Below are 23,691 nucleotides of genomic sequence, written 5' to 3'. Positions count from 1 at the left end.
GCCAACCATCCCTCCAGCTACTCCTCCTGTCACACACATCTCTGGTGTAACAGAGCTCAGCACACACTCACTCTGTTACATCTCTACACTCTGTTGTAGAGATGTAGTAGAGCTGAGTGTGCGCTGAGCTCTGCTACATATGAGATGTGTGTGACAGGAGGAGTAGATGGAGGGATGGTTGGCAGTATTGCAGAGCTGCTACACCAGAGATGTTGCAGAGCTGGCTGATGTTAGCAGTCCGATGCAGCAGGGCTGAGTGTGTTAGTCTGCTGCATCGGACTGCTACATCTGCTAGCTCTCCTACATCGGGCTGTGCACTCAGCTCAACTACTCTGGAGTAGTTGAGCTGAGTGTGCAGTATCGGACACTACTACGTGGGAGATGAAGCAGAGCTGGGATTTTAAAGATGATCCTATTCACTACACAGCATGTAGTTCAAAAATTGTCCCCCCCCACCAGTGTCCGCTTACCTGCAGCTCCTTGTTCTTCTTGGTCCGGTCCTCTATCTGGTCTTCAGAGCGCCCTGCCCCCCTCTCCCCCCACTAGTATTATAGAGAAGGCGGGGCTTAGGAGAGTGTGGGCGGGTACTAGGCGGGGAGACGTGCAAGCAGCCATTTTCTTGTGGCCTGTGGGCATGCACTGTCTGCTCTGCCCAAGGCCCGATTCCTAGAAGTTACAAGTCACTGCCGGAAGAAGAGGCTGAAGACGACGCTGCTGACGAAGATGGAGGTGGTGCTGGAGAGAGTTCTCTTGCAGCATTGGGGACACCCCCAGTGCTGCAAGAGAGCTAATTTGCATACCAAGAAAAACGGGATTGTAGGGGGAACGGCGGCGCGGAGAAGACGACGAAAGGTAGGAAAAGACTAGCCATTCTTAAGGCTAATCCAATGTGGTAGCTAGAAAAAATTGTGTCTGAGTGATAGGATCCCTTTAATGATATTGAATGACTGTGATGCGAGTGTGCAAAAAAGAGGGAGAAAAAGTATGGATTTGATGCCTTTGCATTAAAAGCCAAAGGGAGGAAGGGTGTGTGATGGTCACATAAGGTACAATAAAAACTAGCAGTGTACATATTGGGCCTTGGAATTTTCCAAGTGGACAGATCTTTTATAGCCCAAGAGTTTTCCTTGGGAGAAAAAAATTATTCTTAGACTTCTTCTTAAGAAAGCAGGGAGCACTGCTTCCTAGCTCAAAATGTATTGAGTTCGGGAATTAGTGGTACTAGGTTCATGGAGCTTGGTAGTGGCAGGAAGAGGTTATATAATGCCTCATAATAAGCTCAAAACCCCTTGCAATGTCTTTAGTTAGATAAGAGACTCTCCAGCTTGATTATCTATCCCTGAGGGTCCTTGCTAATTGGTGGCATGATTTATTTTACCACCCATAGAAGGACTGTGCACAGAACTGTCTCAGATGCTGTTGTTAATGCTTTAGGGGGAGATAAATTTTGTGGTGTGTTGCAACTTCAATGTAGTGGATTGCGAGGACTGGTTGCACTACATCTCAAGGGAGGCTAGATTTGTCATGAGAACTTTGAGCTTCAGGCTGGGATCTTTTTTAATTCTAGAGACATGTTTGATGAGTGCCCTGCGAAAGACACATTTAATGGTTTCCATTAGTTCACAGGAGAGTTAGGATCCTGGGTGTACAGTAATCTTGGGTGAAATCCATTTTAACTTATCTAGGCACTGGGAGTCTAGCAGTAGAGACCCATTGGATCTCTATGTGAACGATCTGGTGGTCATGAGGGAGAGTTAAAGGGTGTAATGTACGGAGGCATGGTCTCAGATATACAGTGTTGGCCAAAAGTATTTGCACCTCTGCAATTCTGTCAGATAATACTCATTTTCTTCCAGAAAATGATTGCAAGCACAAACTCTTTGGTATTAATATCTTCATTTATTTTGCTTGCAATGGAAAAAAAAAAAAACACAAAAAAGAATGAAAAAAAGTCAAATCATTGATCATTTTACACAAAACTCCAAAAATGGGCCAGACAAAAGTATTGGCACCCTCAGCCTAATACTTGGTAGCACAACCTTTAGACCAAAAAAAACTGTGAATAACTGCTTCCGGTAACCATCAATGAGTTTCTTACAATTCTCTGCTGGAATTTTAGCCCATTCTTCTTTGGCAGACTGCTCCAGGTCCCTGAGATGTGAAGGGTGCCTTCTCCAAACTGCCATTTTGAGATCTCTCTACAGGTGTTTTATGGGATTTAGATCTGGACTCATTGCTGGCCACTTTAGAAGTCTCCAGTGCTTTCTCTCAAACCATTTTCTAGTGCTTTTTGAAGTGTGTTTTGGGTCATTGTCCTGCTGGAAGACCCATGACCTCTGAGGGAGACCCAGTTTTCTCACACTGGGCCCTACATTATACTGCAAAATGTGTTGGTAGTCTTCAGACTTCATAATGCCATGCACACGGTCAAGCAGTCCAGTGCCAGAGGCAGCAAAGCAACCCCAAAACATCAGGGAACCTCCGCCATGTTTGACTGTAGGGACCGTGTTCTTTTCTTTGAAGGCCTCTTTTTTTTTCTCTGTAATCTCTATGTTGATGCCTTTTCCCAAAAAGCTCTACTTTTGTCTCATCTGACCAGAAAACATTCTTCCAAAACTTTTTTGGCTTTCTCAGGTATGTTTTAGCAAACTCCAGCCTGGTTTTTTTTTATGTCTCTGGGTAAGAAGTGGGGTCTTCCTGGGTTTCCTACCATATAGTCCCTTTTCATTCAGACGCCGACGGATAGTATGGGTTGACACTGTTGTACCCTGCAGAGCAGATTGAACTTGTTTGGATGTTAGTAGAGGTTCTTTATCCACCATCCGCACAATCTTGCGTTGAAATCTCTCGTCAATTTTTCTTTTCCGTCCACATCTAGGCAGGTTAGCCACAGTGCCATGGGCTATAAACTTCTTGATGACACTGTGCACAGTAGACACAGGAACATTCAGGTCTTTGGAGATGGACTTGTAGCCTTGAGATTGCTTATGCGTCCTCACAATTTTGCTTCTCAAGTTCTCAGACAGTTCTTTGGTCTTCTTTATTTTCTCCATGCTCAATGTGGTACATACAAGGACACAGGACAGAGGTTGATTCAACTTTAATCAATTTCAACTGGCTGCAAGTGTGATTTAGTTATTGCCACCACCTATTAGGTGCCTCAGGTAAGTAACAGGTGCTGTTAATTACACAAATTAGAGAAGCATCACAAGATTTTTCAAACAGTGCCAATACTTTTGTCCACCCTTTTTTTAATATTTGATGTGGAATTATATCCAATTTGGCTTTTTGTTTCTTTGTCTTTTTGCTTGTTTGTTTGTCTCATAATAAACGATATTTTGTTTCTTTTGCTGCACCTTCTGCTGCAGATTTGTCTCTTGAGGAACCCCGATAATATAGGGTGGAAACGCGTAGAGACGTTTATTTATGATATATTTGATATATAAATATCCAAGTAATGCTCCAGCTCACTCTATCAGTCTGGTAGCACTTGCGTTAGAGGCATAGTAATTAAGCACAGGTGTGCTGATAAAGTACAAGGGATTATATCGCTCTGAACAATTCTATGCCATTTTTGAATAGGTGAGAGCAAAGAAGCAGTCTTTTTATATCATAAACTCGGCAGTTAATCAGTTTGGGTTATTATGTACAACTGAATCCTTGTCCAGTTAGGAGGAGGATTGAAGTTAGCACCTACTTTGCAGCATGTGTAATATTGAGATGGTAGCTGCATGACTCATAAGCTAAGACTGCAGGTTTCCTGATAAGCGCCCATTGTCCAGGGAATGTGTGTAGAGATGTATCATTCACATATAAGATCCCTTGGTGGTTAGGAATTGAAGGTGCAGCAAAAGAAACAAAATATCGTTTATTATGAATAGTTCTTGTACCCAGGTTAAATATTTTTAAAGAGAAACAAATAAAGATTAGAATTTTAATAGCCATTTTTTGTTTTGGATTTGCTAAAGAAAGAGATTCTGGTGGAAGTAACCAGAGGTCAAACCACTAATACCTGTATGGGATTCATCAATTGTTCTCAATGCCTTGACATCTTATTTTTTTATTTGAACCCATTCAAGATATAGACCTTAAATAGTTATTAAACAAAGTAGCTTTTTTATAGCAGTTACATCTGCTAAGAGTCTGCGATTCTGCCCAATGGTATTCTATTGAGAATCTTTTATACCAAAATTTCCTTCTTTTCACAATATCATTAAAGACTCCTTCTACCAGTCTCATATTCTTGTCCTGAGATGGAAGAAGAAATACATTTTCTCACTTTAGATGTTAAGAGAACCATTCCTTACCTTGAGAAAGCAAAGGATTTCAGGAAAGAAGAATATTTTTTCTATTTTCAGGCTCTAGAAAAGGGATAAAATCTTCAAAAGATACAATCGCCAGACGGATCAAGTCCACTATTTTTGAAGCCTACAGATTGGCAAGTATCCCTTTGTCATGTACACCAAATGCACATTCTACATGTTCCCCAGCAACCTTTTGAGCTGAAAAAACTTAAAGAGGACCTTTCATCAGATCGGGCACATGCAGTTTTATATACTGCTGGAAAGCTGACAGTGCGCTGAATTCGGTGTAAAGCGCTATCGGTCCCATTACTGTAGCTCTTCTATGGTCAGAAGGGCGTTTATGACAGTTAGCCAGGGACGCCCTTCTGCCTAGCAGCGCCTATCGGGCTGTACTGTGTGAGTGGGGAGGAACGCTCCCTCCCTCTGCTCACAGTGCTTGTCCATAGACGAGTGTTATCAGGAGGGGAGGGGGGAGTTCCTCCCCAGTCTTAGAGCACAGCGCGATAGGCACTGCTGGGCAGAAGGGCATCCCTGGCTAAGTGTCAGAAACGCCCTTCTTACTGTAAAGCGCTACTTTACCGGGACCAATAGCGCTTTACACCAGGCACAGATCGGGAAAGCCGATAGTGCGCTGAATTCAACGCACGGTCAGCTTTCCAGCAGTATATGATGATGAAAGGTCCTCTTTAAGTATCCACCCAGGATATCTGTAATGCTGCTTCCTGGAGTTCTTCCTTTACCTTCATCAAGCATTATCATCTGGACATCCACTCTCAGGGTCCAGCCTTTGGCATAGCTGTACTTAATACGGTTTCAAAATGATGATCTTCGTCACATCCGTGCTGCCCAATTTTGTAAATGGTATACATACATATTTTCTAATATTTGATATTCAAAAAAGCATTTACAGCAAATTATACAGTAAATTCTGCAATACATGTGTATAATAATGCTATGAAAACTGAAATCCATTTCTTCAATTTAATGCTCTTTCCATCTTGAAATATCTAAATAATTCCCAAAACATCATTAAACATAAAGTTGCCACATTAAATGTAAGACCTTGGTTATTAACACTTATTTAAAGGCATTTTCTAACAATCAGAACTAATAGAGTACACAGTGATCTGGACACAGGGGTGAACCTGCCCCTTTTGCCGCCCGAGGCGAACTGCAGAAAGCCCCCCCCCCCGCTGTGACTGAGCGGAGGGGGCGGGGCTTAGCAGAGGGGGTGGGGCTTAGCGCCGTTCACCGGCAGAGAGCTGGCCCGGAGACTGCCTGCTCTCTGCCTGAGCGTGAGGGGAGGCTGCTGGAGCAGCGCTTCTCCAATGGCCTCCCCAAACCACCGCTCGGTGCTAAGCCAGTCCAGGACAAGCGGGCTTAGGTTAGCAAAAATGCCGCCCTCCCTGAGGCCCTGGCATAGCGCCGCCTGAAGCGCTCGCTTCAGGTCACCTCATGGGAGGTGCGGCACTGTCTGGACATGTACAATACAGAAAATTTGTTGAAATGTGTGATATGCAATAAAATTCCAGACAGAACAATTCTGATCAAATTTTTAAAGATTGCATCCATTAATACCATTACCATACATTTCTGTGTAAATTATCAACCTTTCATAACCACTTTAGGTGGCATGAGAATTTCTACACTTACATATTGTACAATCTACTGCTTGAGAAAGATCCTATATGTGATACATATTATATATTTGCATCCTGTTCCTTAACTTTTAATAGTAATTCTAGAAGTTCTAATATCATAGTATAAAAACACAATCCTGATGACTCAAAATAAAACTTTGGGATCAAAGAGAATTCAGCTGTAGCTTCAGGTCCAGAATGGCAGCTATTAGGAAAAGTTCCGGGCTCTAAGGCTCCATTCCCACAGAGTAATGTGCCACACATTCTGACACGTAAACACGTGTCAGAGTGAGCACAGTAAAATAGAATCCCATTGACTTCAATGGGTTCGGTCTTGCGTGCGCTACCCATTGAACTCAATGGGAGGCTTTTTTACCTATTGCTTTCAATGTGATACGCGTGCATCACAAGTATTTTTTACCTAAAAGTAGAAGATACGGTATAAAATGTGAAAAAATGTAAAAATTGCTTCTTTTACCTAAAACAAAAAAGTTTTATACATACTATTGCACATTAGTATGGTTTTATATTTTTATATTTGTGATTGGTTGAAATATCATAAAAATGGATCTGTTTCCATAATCTGTTTGTGTCCATTCCTCAATCTGTTTTTCCTTCTTCATTCTTATCTGTGTACGCTCATGGGGAAAAAAACGGATCAACCAAAAACTAACAGTTTATTTGGTTATACCCATTGATGGATCTGGTCGAATTATGGTATGCGCTGTATGACTGTTTCCTTTTTTTTTTTTTTTTTTTTTTTTTAATAAATCCACAGGGGGGGGGGGGGGGTAGACAGAAATATACCAGGCACAGATATGTACACAGAGTTAGATGCTACAGTCAGTATTGATTCCTGCCAAAGAAGAGTTATCTCCAGTAGTGAGCTGGACTTCAGCTGTATAATGCGCCTGATATCGGTAATGGCGCCAGCACAGTATGGCGTCTCCTGGGAAATGCATAGTTCCCACAACATACAGTTCTTGTATGATGAAGGAATGAGATAAGACAACATATATTTTACTCTAGTCTCAGTATTTTATTTTGTGCAGTATGAAGCACCTTTGAAAAGCATATAGATACACAACATCTAGTCCCAGTCTGGGACAAACCTCATGACAAAAACTGATCAGGTTAGTTTAACTCAATTGATCCCTCATAATCCCATGATGATACTGTGTTATTATCATAATCATGGTATTATCATAATCCAGTATAGAATCTCTTATACCTATATTTTTCAGGCACAATATTTCACTCCTTTTTGAATACTGATTTCACATTTGCTATACAGCAGCCCTGTGGAGCATACCTTGTTATTGTTGAATCCTTAAATATTAGAAATGAGGATTTATCACATTCTGTGAATAGGCGCTGTTGTTCAAACAAATGTGGAATAAATGAATAGTACAGGTAATAAGACACGTTGTGGTGTATCTTATTGGAGAGACAAGACTCTTCTCTATCAAGCTTTGTTTTTTGCTGATCCCCTGCCTCTTATAAAATGAATTTCATTCTGAAAATGATGTTGTATCCATCTCGAGACACTATGTAGATTATGTGGCTCATATTTAGAAGGCTATGGAAAAGGAAGGAGGAGGAGTCAGCAGGAAGTACTAAAAATAAGAGGAGAAGAAGAACAGGTTTATTTTGATGCTGGATCTAAACAGGAGCTTTCTATCACAACCAAATTGCTTGAATCACATCAATACAGGTAAGTATTTCTCTATGTACATCCTGCAAGTTCCTGGGGCTATGTCTGTCAGTGAGGCGGAGAAAGTTATAGAGCAGATTATCCTGTGCATAGTGTGTTCGGTGTATCACAGTTAGTTTCCAGCCACCGGTTCAGATAGAACTGTGAGCTACAGGTAGGGCATGCATAGGAGGTCAATGCTGAAAAGTGAAGAATGTAAGTCATATATTTACCAGAAATAGTGTTTCTCATGTACATACAGTTACCAGCTTATCCTAAAAACTCAATAAATGAACAAGCACTCTTTATTGCCTGGGAAAAATGCCAGCTGGACCTGGCAATTTGTCTATATTAGTATTTTTAAGTAAATACTCCTTGCTGGGTTAACCAAGTGACATTTTGTTGCCCCCAATAGTGGCATCTGTTATTATATTTTCCAGTGTAAATAATGTATGCGATACAAAATAAGAATGGATGACTGTTTTCTTACCGCATATGAAGAAACAATTTCGGGAGTTGCCAAACCTAGCCTCCAGGCTAGTAGAGAACAAGCCAGCAATGGTGTGAAAAGGAAAAGGTTGGTTTGCGACACGCCTTCAGTAAAAAAAACTTTTCTTTTATTTAATCCATTAAAAAGAGACACACAACAAAAAAAAGAAAAAAAAAGAGGAAGTGCAAAAAACACACAAGAGGGGTGTTTTTAAAAGAAACCGCTCACATGTTTCCGGGACATCGCTGCCCCTTAGTCATAGCCTGTTTCCCTAAAGGAAAAGTCCAGAATATATACCTAATGGGGTGTAACCCCTTCTCATTAGTTAATTAACTTACGCAGCTACAACCTGTAATGTTAATACAAGGAATATACTTACAAATAAAGTTGTTACAAAAAGAGCATAAACAAAACTCTATAATAGTATAAACAATGATAATGTGACATAATAAACATACAAATTTCAACATAAATATAAATATAAACGTATACATATGCCAGTGTGAATAAAATGCTATGAATATAAAATCTAGATTTAGCTCTAGTGCATACAAAACACTACAAGGTATTGTCCTAAAAGGATAAGATGTTACTCTGTAAAGGATAAGTTATAGCAAGGGGCTCTGCGTTTGACTAGATGACTTCAAGCAAAACTCAATGTGAACAAAGCCCAAAAGATAAGATAACAGGCTTCAACAACGGCTCCACACCATATATAAGTACACAATGAATATGTTATCAAGAACCACCTCAAAATAAAGGATCAGTTATTACACGGGGCTCTGCGTTTGATTAGATGACTTCAAACAAGACTCAATGTGAACAAGGACCAAAAATAAGATAACAGGCTTCAACAGCAGCACCATATATAAATACACAATGAATATGTTATCAAGAACTGCCACACAAATGAACCACCTCAAAATAAACAGTATAGATAAGAAGTATAGATAAGAAAGTATGTTACTTACGCTTCAACCGTATGTTGTGGGAACTATGCATTTCCCGGGAGACGCCATACTGTGCTGGTGCCATTACCGATATCAGGCGCATTATACAGCTGAAATCCAGCTCACTACTGCAGATAACTCTTCTTTGGCAGGAATCAATACGGACTGTAACATCTAACTCTGTGTACATATCTGTGCCTGGTATATTTCTGTAGAGAATCTGTCTAAACCCCCCCCTGTGGATTTATAAAAAAAAAAGGAAACAGTCAAACAGCGCATACCATAATTCGACCAGATCCGTCAATGGGTATAACTAGAGATGAGCGAACAGTGTTCTATCGAACACATGTTCGATCGGATATCAGGGTGTTCGCCATGTTCGAATCGAATCGAACACCGCGTGGTAAAGTGCGCCAAAATTCGATTCCCCTCCCACCTTCCCTGGCGCCTTTTTTGCACCAATAACAGCGCAGGGGAGGTGGGACAGGAACTACGACACCGGGGGCATTGAAAAAAATTGGAAAAAGTCATTGGCTGCCGAAATCAGGTGACCTCCATTTTAGACGAATAGTGGATTTCAAATCCGGGTCATATGAGAATGTGAACTTTGTGACTATGAGACAGGGATAGCTGTACAGGCAGGGATAGCTAGGGATAACCTTTATTTAGGGGGGAATGTTATTTTAATATAATTTTAATATTATTATGTACTTTTTGGGGCTCTATCGGGTGTGTAATTGTGATTTTTGTGAGATAAACTTTTTCCCATAGGGATGCATTGGCCAGCGCTGATTGGCCGAATTCCATACTTTGGCCAATCAGCGCTGGCTCTGCTGGAGGAGGCGGAGTCTAAGATCGCTCCACACCAGTCTCCATTCTGGTCCGACCTTAGACTCCGCCTCCTCCAGCAGAGCCAGCGCTGATTGGCCGAATTACGTACTCTGGCCAATCAGTGCTGGCCAATGCATTCTATTGGCGTGATGAAGCAGTGCTGAATGTGTGTGTTTAGCTCAACTACACCAATGGAGTAGTTGAGCTAAACACACACATTCAGCACTGCTTCATCACGCCAATAGAATGCATTGGACAGTGCTGATTGAAGCAGAGCTGAATCTGTGTGCTTAGTTCAACTACTCCACCGGCGTAGTTGAGCTAAACACACACATTCAGCACTGCTTCATCACGCCAATAGAATGCATTGGACAGTGCTGATTGAAGCAGAGCTGAATCTGTGTGCTTAGTTCAACTACTCCACCGGCGTAGTTGAGCTAAACACACACATTCAGCACTGCTTCATCACGCCAATAGAATGCATTGGCCAGTGCTGATTGAAGCAGAGCTGAATCTGTGTGCTTAGTTCAACTACTCCACCGGCGTAGTTGAGCTAAACACACACATTCAGCACTGCTTCATCACGCCAATAGAATGCACTGGCCAGCGCTGATTGGCCAGAGTATGGAATTCGGCCAATCAGCGCTGGCTCTGCTAGAGGAGGCGGAGTCTAAGATTGCTCTACACCAGTCTCCATTCTGGTCCGACCTTAGACTCCGCCTCCTCCAGCCGAGCCAGCGCTGATTGGCCGAATTCCGTACTCTGGCCAATCAGCACTGGCTAATGCATTCTATTGGCGTGATGAAGCAGTGCTGAATGTGTGTGTTTTCGCTCAACTACACCGGTGGAGTAGTTGAGCTAAGCACACAGATTCAGCTCTGCTTCAATCAGCGCTGGCCAATGCATTCTATTAGCTTGATGAAGCAGAGTGTGCACAAGGGTTCAAGCGCACCCTCGGCTCTGCTACATCAGAGCCGAGGCTGCACAAGGGTTCAAGCGCACCCTCGGCTCTGATGTAGCAGAGCCGAGGCTGCACAAGGGTTCAAGCGCACCCTCGGCTCTGATGTAGCAGAGCCGAGGCTGCACAAGGGTTCAAGCGCACCCTCGGCTCTGATGTAGCAGAGCCGAGGCTGCACAAGGGTTCAAGCGCACCCTCGGCTCTGATGTAGCAGAGCCGAGGCTGCACAAGGGTTCAAGCGCACCCTCGGCTCTGATGTAGCAGAGCCGAGGCTGCACAAGGGTTCAAGTGCACCCTCGGCTCTGATGTAGCAGAGCCGAGGCTGCACAGATGTAGCAGAGCCAAGGCTGCACAAGGGTTCAAGAAGCACCCTCGGCTATGATGTAGCAGAGCCGAGGATGCGCAAGGGTTCAAGTGCACCCTCGGCTCTGCTACATCAGAGCCGAGGGTGCGCTTGAACCCTTGTGCACACTCTGCTTCATCAAGCTAATAGAATGCATTGGCCAGCGCTGATTGAAGCAGAGCTGAATCTGTGTGCTTAGCTCAACTACTCCACACACATTCAGCTCTACTTCATCGGGCTAATAGAATGCATTGGCCAATCAGCGCTGGCCAATGCATTCTATTAGCGTGAACTGAGTTTGCACAGGGGTTCTAGTGCACCCTCGGCTCTGCTACATCAGATTGCTACATCTGATGTAGCAGTGCCGAGTGTGCATCAGATGTGTAGTTGAGCAGAACTGGCTCAGCACTGCTAAGTCTATGCATTCGCATAGGAATGCATTGGCCAGCCTTCGGCCAATCAGCGCTGGCTCTGCCGGAGGAGGCGGAGTCTAAGGTCGGACCTGAATGGAGACTGGTGTGGAGCGATCTTAGACTCCGCCTCCTCCAGCAGAGCCAGCGCTGATTGGTCGAGTTCCGTACTCTGGCCAATCAGCACTGGCCAATGCATTTCTATGGGGAAAAGTTAGCTTGCGAAAATCGCAAGCTGACAGGGATTTCCATGAAATAAAGTGACTTTTATGCCCCCAGACATGCTTCCCCTGCTGTCCCAGTGTCATTCCAGGGTGTTGGTATCATTTCCTGGGGTGTCATAGTGGACTTGGTGACCCTCCAGACACGGATTTGGGTTTCCCCCTTAACGAGTATATGTTCCCCATAGACTATAATGGGGTCCGAAACCCATTCGAACACTCGAACAGTGAGCGGCTATTCGAATCGAATTTCGAACCTCGAACATATTAGTGTTCGCTCATCTCTAGGTATAACCAAATAAACTGTTACTTTTTGGTTGATCCGTTTTGGTGCCATTGTTGAAGCCTGTTATCTTATCTTTGGTCGTTGTTCACATTGAGTCTTGTTTGAAGTCATCTAATCAAACGCAGAGCCCCGTGTAATAACTGATCCTTTATTTTGAGGTGGTTCTTGATAACATATTCATTGTGTACTTATATATGGTGCCATTGTTGAAGCCTGTTATCTTATCTTTTGGGCTTTGTTCACATTGAGTTTTGCTTGAAGTCATCTAGTCAAACGCAGAGCCCCTTGCTATAACTTATCCTTTACAGAGTAACATCTTATCCTTTTAGGACAATACCTTGTAGTGTTTTGTATGCACTAGAGCTAAATCTAGATTTTATATTCATAGCATTTTATTCACACTGGCATATGTATATATTTATATTTATGTTGAAATTTGTATGTTTATTATGTCACATTATCATTGTTTATACTATTATAGAGTTTTGTTTATGCTCTTTTTGTAACAACTTTATTTGTAAGGATATTCCTTGTATCAACATTACAGGTTGTAGCTGCGTAAGTTAATTAACTAATAGAGATGAGCAAACACTAAAATGTTCGAGGTTCGAAATTCGATTCGAACAGCCGCTCAATGTTCGTGTGTTCGAACGGGTTTCGAACCCCATTATAGTCTATGGGGAACAGATACTCGTTAAGGGGGAAACCCAAATCCGTGTCTGGAGGGTCACCAAGTCCACTATGACACCCCAGGAAATGATGCCAACACCTCTGGAATGACACTGGGACAGCAGGGGAAGCATGTCTGGGGGCATCTAACACACCAAAGACCCTCTATTACCCCAACATCACAGCCTAACAACTACACACTTTACACACTCAATACCACCTCTCTGACAGTAGGAAAACACCTTGAAACATGTGTATTTGGCACTTGCAGTGAGGAGAGCTTGTCACCAGCAGTGAATTTGGCCCTTGTAGTAAGTTGAGGTTGGCACCAACATTTGTTTTGAAAATCAGGGTGGATTGAGCCTCTAACCAGCAGAGTTTGGGCAAATTCATGGTGGAGGGAGCCTCTAAACACCCCAGTTTGGACCAATTCATGGTGGAGGGAGCCTCTAAACAGCCAAGTTTTGGGAAATTCATGGTGGAGGGAGCCTCTAACCAGCCCAGTTTGGACCAATTCATGGTGGAGGGAGCCTCTAAACAGCCCAGTTTGGGCAAATTCATGGTGGAGGGAGCCTCTAAAAAACCCAGTTTGGACCAATTCATGGTGGAGGGAGCCTCTAACCAGCCCAGTTTGGACCAATTAATGGTGGAGGGAGCCTCTAAACAGCCAAGTTTGGACCAATTCATGGTGGAGGGAGCCTCTAAAAACCCCAGTTTGGACCAATTCATGGTGGAGGGAGCCTCTAAAAACCCCAGTTTGGACCAATTCATGGTGGAGGGAGCCTCTAAAAAACCCAGTTTGGACCGATTCATGGTGGAGGGAGCCTCTAACCAGCCCAGTTTGGACCAATTAATGGTGGAGGGAGCCTCTAAACAGCCAAGTTTGGACCAATTCATGGTGGAGGGAGCCTCTAAAAACCCCAGTTTGGACCAATTCATGGTGGAGGGAGCCTCTAACCAGCCCAGTTTGGGCAAATTCATGGTGGAGGGAGCCTCTAAACAGCCCAGTTTGGGCACATTCATGGTGGAGGGAGCCTCTAACCAGCCCAGTTTGGACCAATTAATGGTGGAGGGAGCCGCTAAACAGCCCAGTTTGGACCAATTCATGGTGGAGGGAGCCTCTAAAAACCCCAGTTTGGACCAATTCATGGTGGAGGGAGCCTCTAAAAAACCCAGTTTGGACCAATTCATGGTGGAGGGAGCCTCTAACCAGCCCAGTTTGGACCAATTCATGGTGGAGGGAGCCTCTAACCAGCCCAGTTTGGACCAATTAATGGTGGAGGGAGCCTCTAAACAGCCAAGTTTGGACCAATTCATGGTGGAGGGAGCCTCTAAAAACCCCAGTTTGGACCAATTCATGGTGGAGGGAGCCTCTAACCAGCCCAGTTTGGGCAAATTCATGGTGGAGGGAGCCTCTAAACAGCCCAGTTTGGGCAAATTCATGGTGGAGGGAGCCTCTAACCAGCCCAGTTTGGACCAATTAATGGTGGAGGGAGCCGCTAACCAGCCCAGTTTGGACCAATTAATGGTGGAGGGAGCCTCTAAACAGCCAAGTTTGGACCAATTAATGGTGGAGGGAGCCGCTAAACAGCCCAGTTTGGACCAATTCATGGTGGAGGGAGCCTCTAAAAACCCCAGTTTGGACCAATTCATGGTGGAGGGAGCCTCTAAAAAACCCAGTTTGGACCAATTCATGGTGGAGGGAGCCTCTAACCAGCCCAGTTTGGACCAATTAATGGTGGAGGGAGCCTCTAAACAGCCAAGTTTGGACCAATTAATGGTGGAGGGAGCCTCTAACCAGCCCAGTTTGGACCAATTAATGGTGGAGGGAGCCTCTAAACAGCCAAGTTTGGACCAATTAATGGTGGAGGGAGCCGCTAAACAGCCCAGTTTGGACCAATTCATGGTGGAGGGAGCCTCTAAAAACCCCAGTTTGGACCAATTCATGGTGGAGGGAGCCTCTAAACAGCCCAGTTTGGGCAAATTCATGGTGGAGGGAGCCTCTAACCAGCAGAGTTGGTGGAAATCAGGGTGGAGGGAGCCTCTAACCAGCAGAGTTGGGGGAAATCAGGGTGGAGGGAGCCTAGTATTAGCAGAATTGTGCAACGCTTATGGTGGATGAGTATGAGGATGCGGAGGAATTGGAGAGGTTGAGTACAGACATGGAGTTTCATGTTGGGGTGCTTTACACAGGTGGGCACAAAAATGACGGCTCTACCCAGTGGTGGTTCATTTTTATCAAAGTGAGCCGGTCGGCACTCTCAGCTGACAGACGGGTGCGCTTGTCAGTGATGATGCCACCGGCTGCACTGAACACCCTCTCAGATAGGACGCTGGCGGCAGGACAGGACAGCACCTCCAAGGCATATAGGGCAAGTTCAAGCCACAGGTCCAACTTCGACACCCAATACGTGTAGGGCGCAGAGGGGTCGGAGAGGACAGGGCTGTGGTCGGAAAGGTATTCCCGCAACATGCGCCTATACTTCTCACGCCTGGTGACACTAGGATCCTCTGTGGCGGCACTTTGGCGAGGGGTGCCATCAAGGTGTCCCAGACCTTAGACAGTGTGCCCCTCGTTTGTGTGGACCGGTGAGAACTTGGTTGCCTACTGGAGGAACTGCCCTCCCTGCCGCCAACGTCACATGCTGGAAACATCTCCATCATATTCTGCACCAATTGCCTGTGGCAAGCATTGATGCGATTGGCCCTCCCCTCTACCGGAATAAAAGACGAGATGTTGTTTTTATACCGGGGGTCAAGGATAGCAAAGATCCAGTACTGGTTGTCCTCCATGATTTTGACAATACGCTTGTCGGTTGTAAAGCACCCCAACATGAACTCAGCCATGTCTGCCACAGTGTTAGTTGGCATGACTCCTCTGGCCCCACCGGAATGTTCAATCTCCATTTCCTCCTCATCCTCCATGTCTACCCATCCGCGCTGCAACAATGGGACGATTCGAAGTTGCCCGGAAGCCTCCTGTATCACCATCACATCATCGGACAACTCTTCTTCCTCCTCCTCCTCCTCCTCCTCCTCCTCCTCCATTAAACGCAGTGAAGCGGACAGATGTGTGGACCTACTCTCCAGCTGTGACGGATCGGATGCTATCCCTAACTCCTCTGTGTGATCTGAGTTATCCCTGATGTCAATCAGGGATTCTCTCAGAACACACAAGAGCGGGATTGTAAGGCTCACCATCGCATCCTCAGAGCTCACCCTCCTTGTGGACTCCTCAAAGACCCGTAGGATGTCACAAAGGTCTCTCATCCATGGCCACTCATGGATGTGAAACTGAGGCAGCTGACTTTGTGGCACCCTAGGGTTTTGTAGCTGGTATTCCATCAAAGGTCTCTGCTGCTCAACCACTCTATTCAACATCTGAAACGTTGAGTTCCAGCGTGTGGGGACGTCGCACAAAAGCCGGTGTTGTGGCACATGCAGGCGTTGCTGGAGAGATTTTAAGCTAGCAGCGGCTACTGTCGACTTGCGAAAGTGGGCGCACATGCGCCGCACTTTCACCAGTAGCTCTGGAACATTGGGGTAGCTCTTTAGGAAACGTTGCACCACTAGGTTGAAGACGTGGGCCAGGCATGGAACATGTTGGAGTCCGGCAAGCTCCAGAGCTGCTACCAGGTTCCGGCCGTTATCACAAACGACCATGCCTGGGCCCAGGTGCAGCGGCTCAAACCATATTGCCGTCTCATCGAGGAGGGCATCCCTCACCTCGGAGGCAGTGTGATGTCTGTCCCCCAAGCTGATCAGCTTCAGCACAGCCTGCTGACGTCTACCAACGCCAGTGCTGCAACGTTTCCAACTCGTAGCTGGGGTCAATCTAACAGCGGAGGAGGAGGCGGTGGCGGAGGAGGAGGTGGTGGCGGAGGAGGAGGCGGTAGAGGAGGAGGAGGAGGGGGGTGTTCTTCTTGTGTCCCTGCCAGGAATGTTAGGTGGGGAGACGAGGTACACCGGGCCAGTTTGGGAAGCAGTCCCAGCCTCAACTACATTCACCCAGTGTGCCGTCAGTGAAATGTAGCGTCCCTGTCCGCATGCACTTGTCCACGCGTCGGTGGTCAAGTGGACCTTTGTGCAAAGCGCGGAACTAAGGGCCCGCCTGATGTTGAGTGACACGTGCTGGTGCAAGGCGGGGACGGCACACCGGGAGAAGTAGTGACGGCTAGGGACGGCATAGCGAGGTGCCGCAGTTGCCATCAGGTCCAGGAAGGCGGGAGTTTCAACAAGCCGGAACGCCAACATCTCCTGGGCCAGCAGTTTAGCGATGTTGGCGTTCAAGGCTTGCGCGTGTGGGTGGTTAGCAGTGTATTTCTGCCGCCGCTCCAATGTCTGAGAGATGGTGGGTTGTTGTAAAGAAGCGCCTGATGGTGCCTTTGATGGTGCAGGAGAAGGAGATAAGACAGGACCAGGGGAGGATGAGGTAGAAGTCAACAAAGTGGCGGAGGCAGATGAAGTGGTGTCCTGGCTCGTCCTCTGGAGTGCATCGCCAGCACAGTCAGCAGTGGCAGTGGCAGAGGCAGAGGCAGTGGCAGAGGCAGTGGCAGTGGCGTGAACGGCAGGCGGCCTTTGTCCTGCCGTTGCTGCCTGCCACTGATTCCAGTGCTTGGATTCCAAATGACGGCGCATTGAAGTGGTGGACAGGTTGCTCTTCTCAGAGCCCCTAATCAATTTCGAGAGGCAAATTGTGCAGACAACACTATATCTGTCCTCGGCGCATTCCTTGAAAAAACTCCACACCTTCGAGAAACGTGCCCTCGAGGTGGGAGTTTTTCGGGGCTGGGTACGAACTGGAACATCTTGGGAGATTCCGGGTGTGGCCTGGCTTCGCCTAAGCTGCTGACCTCTGCCTCTGCCTCTAGCTACCCTTTTTGGTGCTGCACCTGCCTCAACATCCACACTACTTTCCCCGCTTGACATCCCCCCTGTCCAGGTCGGGTCAGTGTCCTCATCATCCACCACTTCCTCTTCCAACTCCTGTCTCATCTCCTCCTCCCGCACAATGCGCCGGTCAACTGGATGCCCTGACGGCAACTGCGTCACATCATCGTCGATGAGGGTGGGTTGCTGGTCATCCACCACCAAATCGAACGGAGATGGAGGAGACTCTAGTGTTTGAGCATCTGGACACAGATGCTCCTCTGTTAGGTTCGTGGAATCGTGACGTGGAGAGGCAGGTTGAGGGACAATGAAAGGAGCGGAGAACAGCTCTGGGGAGCAGGGACAGTTTGGGTTATTGTTCTGTAAAGCTTCGGAATTTTGGGAGGAAGGAAGACAAGACTGTTGGGTAATAGGAGGAGAGGAGGCAGAGTCTGACTGGCTGCTGGACAATGTGCTGTAAGCGTTCTCTGACAGCCATTGCAAGACCTGTTCCTGGTTCTCGGGCCTACTAAGGTTTGTACCCTGCAGTTTAGTTAATGTGGCAAGCAACCCTGGCACTGTGGAGTGGCGCAATGCTTGCTGCCCCACAGGAGTAGGCACGGGACGCCCTGTGGCTTCACTGCTACCTTGCTCCCCAGAACCATTCCCCCGACCTCGCCCACGGCCTCGTCCACGTCCCTTTCCGGGAGCCTTGCGCATTTTGAATTCCTAGTTAGAAATTGGCACTGTATACCAGTAGTAAAAATTGTGGGTGCACGTAACCCCAATATATTCTTTGAATTCCCAGTCAGACACTGGCACTATATGGCAGTAGCAAGAAATGAGGGTATTTGTATTCCCAATATATTCTTTGAATTCCCAGTCAGACAATGGCACTGTATACCAGTAGTAAAAATTGTGGGTGCACGTAACCCCAATATATTCTTTGAATTACCAGTCAGAAACTGGCACTATATGGCAGTAGCAAGAAATGAGGGTATTTGTATTCCCAATATATTCTTTGAATTCCCAGTCAGACAATGGCACTGTATACCAGTAGTAAAAATTGTGGGTGCACGTAACCCCAATATATTCTTTGAATTACCAGTCAGAAACTGGCACTATATGGCAGTAGCAAGAAATGAGGGTATTTGTATTCCCAATATATTCTTTGAATTCCCAGTCAGACAATGGCACTGTATACCAGTAGTAAAAATTGTGGGTGCACGTAACCACAATATATTCTTTGAATTACCAGTCAGAAACTGGCACTATATGGCAGTAGCAAGAAATGAGGGTATTTGTATTCCCAATATATTCTTTGAATTCCCAGTCAGACAATGGCACTGTATACCAGTAGTAAAAATTGTGGGTGCACGTAACCCCAATATATTCTTTGAATTACCAGTCAGAAACTGGCACTATATGGCAGTAGCAAGAAATGAGGGTATTTGTATTCCCAATATATTCTTTGAATTCCCAGTCAGACAATGGCACTGTATACCAGTAGTAAAAATTGTGGGTGCACGTAACCACAATATATTCTTTGAATTACCAGTCAGAAACTGGCACTATATGGCAGTAGCAAGAAATGAGGGTATTTGTATTCCCAATATATTCTTTGAATTCCCAGTCAGACAATGGCACTGTATACCAGTAGTAAAAATTGTGGGTGCACGTAACCCCAATATATTCTTTGAATTCCCAGTCAGACACTGGCACTATATGGCAGTAGCAAGAAATGAGGGTATTTGTATTCCCAATATATTCTTTGAATTCCCAGTCAGACAATGGCACTGTATACCAGTAGTAAAAATTGTGGGTGCACGTAACCCCAATATATTCTTTGAATTACCAGTCAGAAACTGGCACTATATGGCAGTAGCAAGAAATGAGGGTATTTGTATTCCCAATATATTCTTTGAATTCCCAGTCAGACAATGGCACTGTATACCAGTAGTAAAAATTGTGGGTGCACGTAACCCCAATATATTCTTTGAATTACCAGTCAGAAACTGGCACTATATGGCAGTAGCAAGAAATGAGGGTATTTGTATTCCCAATATATTCTTTGAATTCCCAGTCAGACAATGGCACTGTATACCAGTAGTAAAAATTGTGGGTGCACGTAACCCCAATATATTCTTTGAATTACCAGTCAGAAACTGGCACTATATGGCAGTAGCAAGAAATGAGGGTATTTGTATTCCCAATATATTCTTTGAATTCCCAGTCAGACAATGGCACTGTATACCAGTAGTAAAAATTGTGGGTGCACGTAACCCCAATATATTCTTTGAATTACCAGTCAGAAACTGGCACTATATGGCAGTAGCAAGAAATGAGGGTATTTGTATTCCTAATATATTCTTTGAATTCCCAGTCAGACAATGGCACTGTATACCAGTATTAAAAATTGTGGGTGCACGTAACCACAATATATTCTTTGAATTACCAGTCAGAAACTGGCACTATATGGCAGTAGCAAGAAATGAGGGTATTTGTATTCCCAATATATTCTTTGAATTCCCAGTCAGACAATGGCACTGTATACCAGTAGTAAAAATTGTGGGTGCACGTAACCACAATATATTCTTTGAATTATAAGTCAGAAACTGGCACTATATGGCAGTAGCAAGAAATGAGGGTATTTGTATTCCCAATATATTCTTTGAATTCCCAGTCAGACAATGGCACTGTATACCAGTAGTAAAAATTGTGGGTGCACGTAACCCCAATATATTCTTTGAATTCCCAGTCAGACACTGGCACTATATGGCAGTAGCAAGAAATGAGGGTATTTGTATTCCCAATATATTCTTTGAATTCCCAGTCAGACAATGGCACTGTATACCAGTAGTAAAAATTGTGGGTGCACGTAACCCCAATATATTCTTTGAATTACCAGTCAGAAACTGGCACTATATGGCAGTAGCAAGAAATGAGGGTATTTGTATTCCCAATATATTCTTTGAATTCCCAGTCAGACAATGGCACTGTATACCAGTAGTAAAAATTGTGGGTGCACGTAACCCCAATATATTCTTTGAATTACCAGTCAGAAACTGGCACTATATGGCAGTAGCAAGAAATGAGGGTATTTGTATTCCCAATATATTCTTTGAATTCCCAGTCAGACAATGGCACTGTATACCAGTAGTAAAAATTGTGGGTGCACGTAACCCCAATATATTCTTTGAATTACCAGTCAGAAACTGGCACTATATGGCAGTAGCAAGAAATGAGGGTATTTGTATTCCCAATATATTCTTTGAATTCCCAGTCAGACAATGGCACTGTATACCAGTAGTAAAAATTGTGGGTGCACGTAACCCCAATATATTCTTTGAATTACCAGTCAGAAACTGGCACTATATGGCAGTAGCAAGAAATGAGGGTATTTGTATTCCCAATATATTCTTTGAATTCCCAGTCAGACAATGGCACTGTATACCAGTAGTAAAAATTGTGGGTGCACGTAACCCCAATATATTCTTTGAATTACCAGTCAGAAACTGGCACTATATGGCAGTAGCAAGAAATGAGGGTATTTGTATTCCCAATATATTCTTTGAATTCCCAGTCAGACAATGGCACTGTATACCAGTAGTAAAAATTGTGGGTGCACGTAACCCCAATATATTCTTTGAATTACCAGTCAGAAACTGGCACTATATGGCAGTAGCAAGAAATGAGGGTATTTGTATTCCCAATATATTCTTTGAATTCCCAGTCAGACAATGGCACTGTATACCAGTAGTAAAAATTGTGGGTGCACGTAACCACAATATATTCTTTGAATTACCAGTCAGAAACTGGCACTATATGGCAGTAGCAAGAAATGAGGGTATTTGTATTCCCAATATATTCTTTGAATTCCCAGTCAGACAATGGCACTGTATACCAGTAGTAAAAATTGTGGGTGCACGTAACCCCAATATATTCTTTGAATTACCAGTCAGAAACTGGCACTATATGGCAGTAGCAAGAAATGAGGGTATTTGTATTCCCAATATATTCTTTGAATTCCCAGTCAGACAATGGCACTGTATACCAGTAGTAAAAATTGTGGGTGCACGTAACCCCAATATATTCTTTGAATTACCAGTCAGAAACTGGCACTATATGGCAGTAGCAAGAAATGAGGGTATTTGTATTCCCAATATATTCTTTGAATTCCCAGTCAGACAATGGCACTGTATACCAGTAGTAAAAATTGTGGGTGCACGTAACCACAATATATTCTTTGAATTACCAGTCAGAAACTGGCACTATATGGCAGTAGCAAGAAATGAGGGTATTTGTATTCCCAATATATTCTTTGAATTCCCAGTCAGACAATGGCACTGTATACCAGTAGTAAAAATTGTGGGTGCACGTAACCACAATATATTCTTTGAATTATAAGTCAGAAACTGGCACTATATGGCAGTAGCAAGAAATGAGGGTATTTGTATTCCCAATATATTCTTTGAATTCCCAGTCAGACAATGGCACTGTATACCAGTAGTAAAAATTGTGGGTGCACGTAACCCCAATATATTCTTTGAATTCCCAGTCAGACACTGGCACTATATGGCAGTAGCAAGAAATGAGGGTATTTGTATTCCCAATATATTCTTTGAATTCCCAGTCAGACAATGGCACTGTATACCAGTAGTAAAAATTGTGGGTGCACGTAACCCCAATATATTCTTTGAATTACCAGTCAGAAACTGGCACTATATGGCAGTAGCAAGAAATGAGGGTATTTGTATTCCCAATATATTCTTTGAATTCCCAGTCAGACAATGGCACTGTATACCAGTAGTAAAAATTGTGGGTGCACGTAACTCCAATATATTCTTTGAATTACCAGTCAGAAACTGGCACTATATGGCAGTAGCAAGAAATGAGAGTATTTGTATTCCCAATATATTCTTTGAATTCCCAGTCAGACAATGGCACTGTATACCAGTAGTAAAAATTGTGGGTGCACGTAACCCCAATATATTCTTTGAATTACCAGTCAGAAACTGGCACTATATGGCAGTAGCAAGAAATGAGGGTATTTGTATTCCCAATATATTCTTTGAATTCCCAGTCAGACAATGGCACTGTATACCAGTAGTAAAAATTGTGGGTGCACGTAACCCCAATATATTCTTTGAATTACCAGTCAGAAACTGGCACTATATGGCAGTAGCAAGAAATGAGGGTATTTATAACCCCAATATATTCTTTGAATTCCCAGTCAGACAATGGCACTGTATACCAGTAGTAAAAATTGTGGGTGCACGTAACCCCAATATATTCTTTGAATTACCAGTCAGAAACTGGCACTATATGGCAGTAGCAAGAAATGAGAGTATTTGTATTCCCAATATATTCTTTGAATTCCCAGTCAGACAATGGCACTGTATACCAGTAGTAAAAATTGTGGGTGCACGTAACCCCAATATATTCTTTGAATTACCAGTCAGAAACTGGCACTATATGGCAGTAGCAAGAAATGAGGGTATTTGTATTCCCAATATATTCTTTGAATTCCCAGTCAGACAATGGCACTGTATACCAGTAGTAAAAATTGTGGGTGCACGTAACCACAATATATTCTTTGAATTACCAGTCAGAAACTGGCACTATATGGCAGTAGCAAGAAATGAGGGTATTTGTATTCCCAATATATTCTTTGAATTCCCAGTCAGACAATGGCACTGTATACCAGTAGTAAAAATTGTGGGTGCACGTAACCCCAATATATTCTTTGAATTACCAGTCAGAAACTGGCACTATATGGCAGTAGCAAGAAATGAGGGTATTTGTATTCCCAATATATTCTTTGAATTCCCAGTCAGACAATGGCACTGTATACCAGTAGTAAAAATTGTGGGTGCACGTAACCACAATATATTCTTTGAATTACCAGTCAGAAACTGGCACTATATGGCAGTAGCAAGAAATGAGGGTATTTGTATTCCCAATATATTCTTTGAATTCCCAGTCAGACAATGGCACTGTATACCAGTAGTAAAAATTGTGGGTGCA

Source organism: Leptodactylus fuscus, chromosome 2 (assembly GCF_031893055.1).
Source record: "Leptodactylus fuscus isolate aLepFus1 chromosome 2, aLepFus1.hap2, whole genome shotgun sequence".
NCBI lineage: Eukaryota > Metazoa > Chordata > Amphibia > Anura > Leptodactylidae > Leptodactylus > Leptodactylus fuscus.
The sequence above is the reverse complement of the archived record's forward strand: the minus strand, read 5'-3'. Positions refer to the sequence as shown.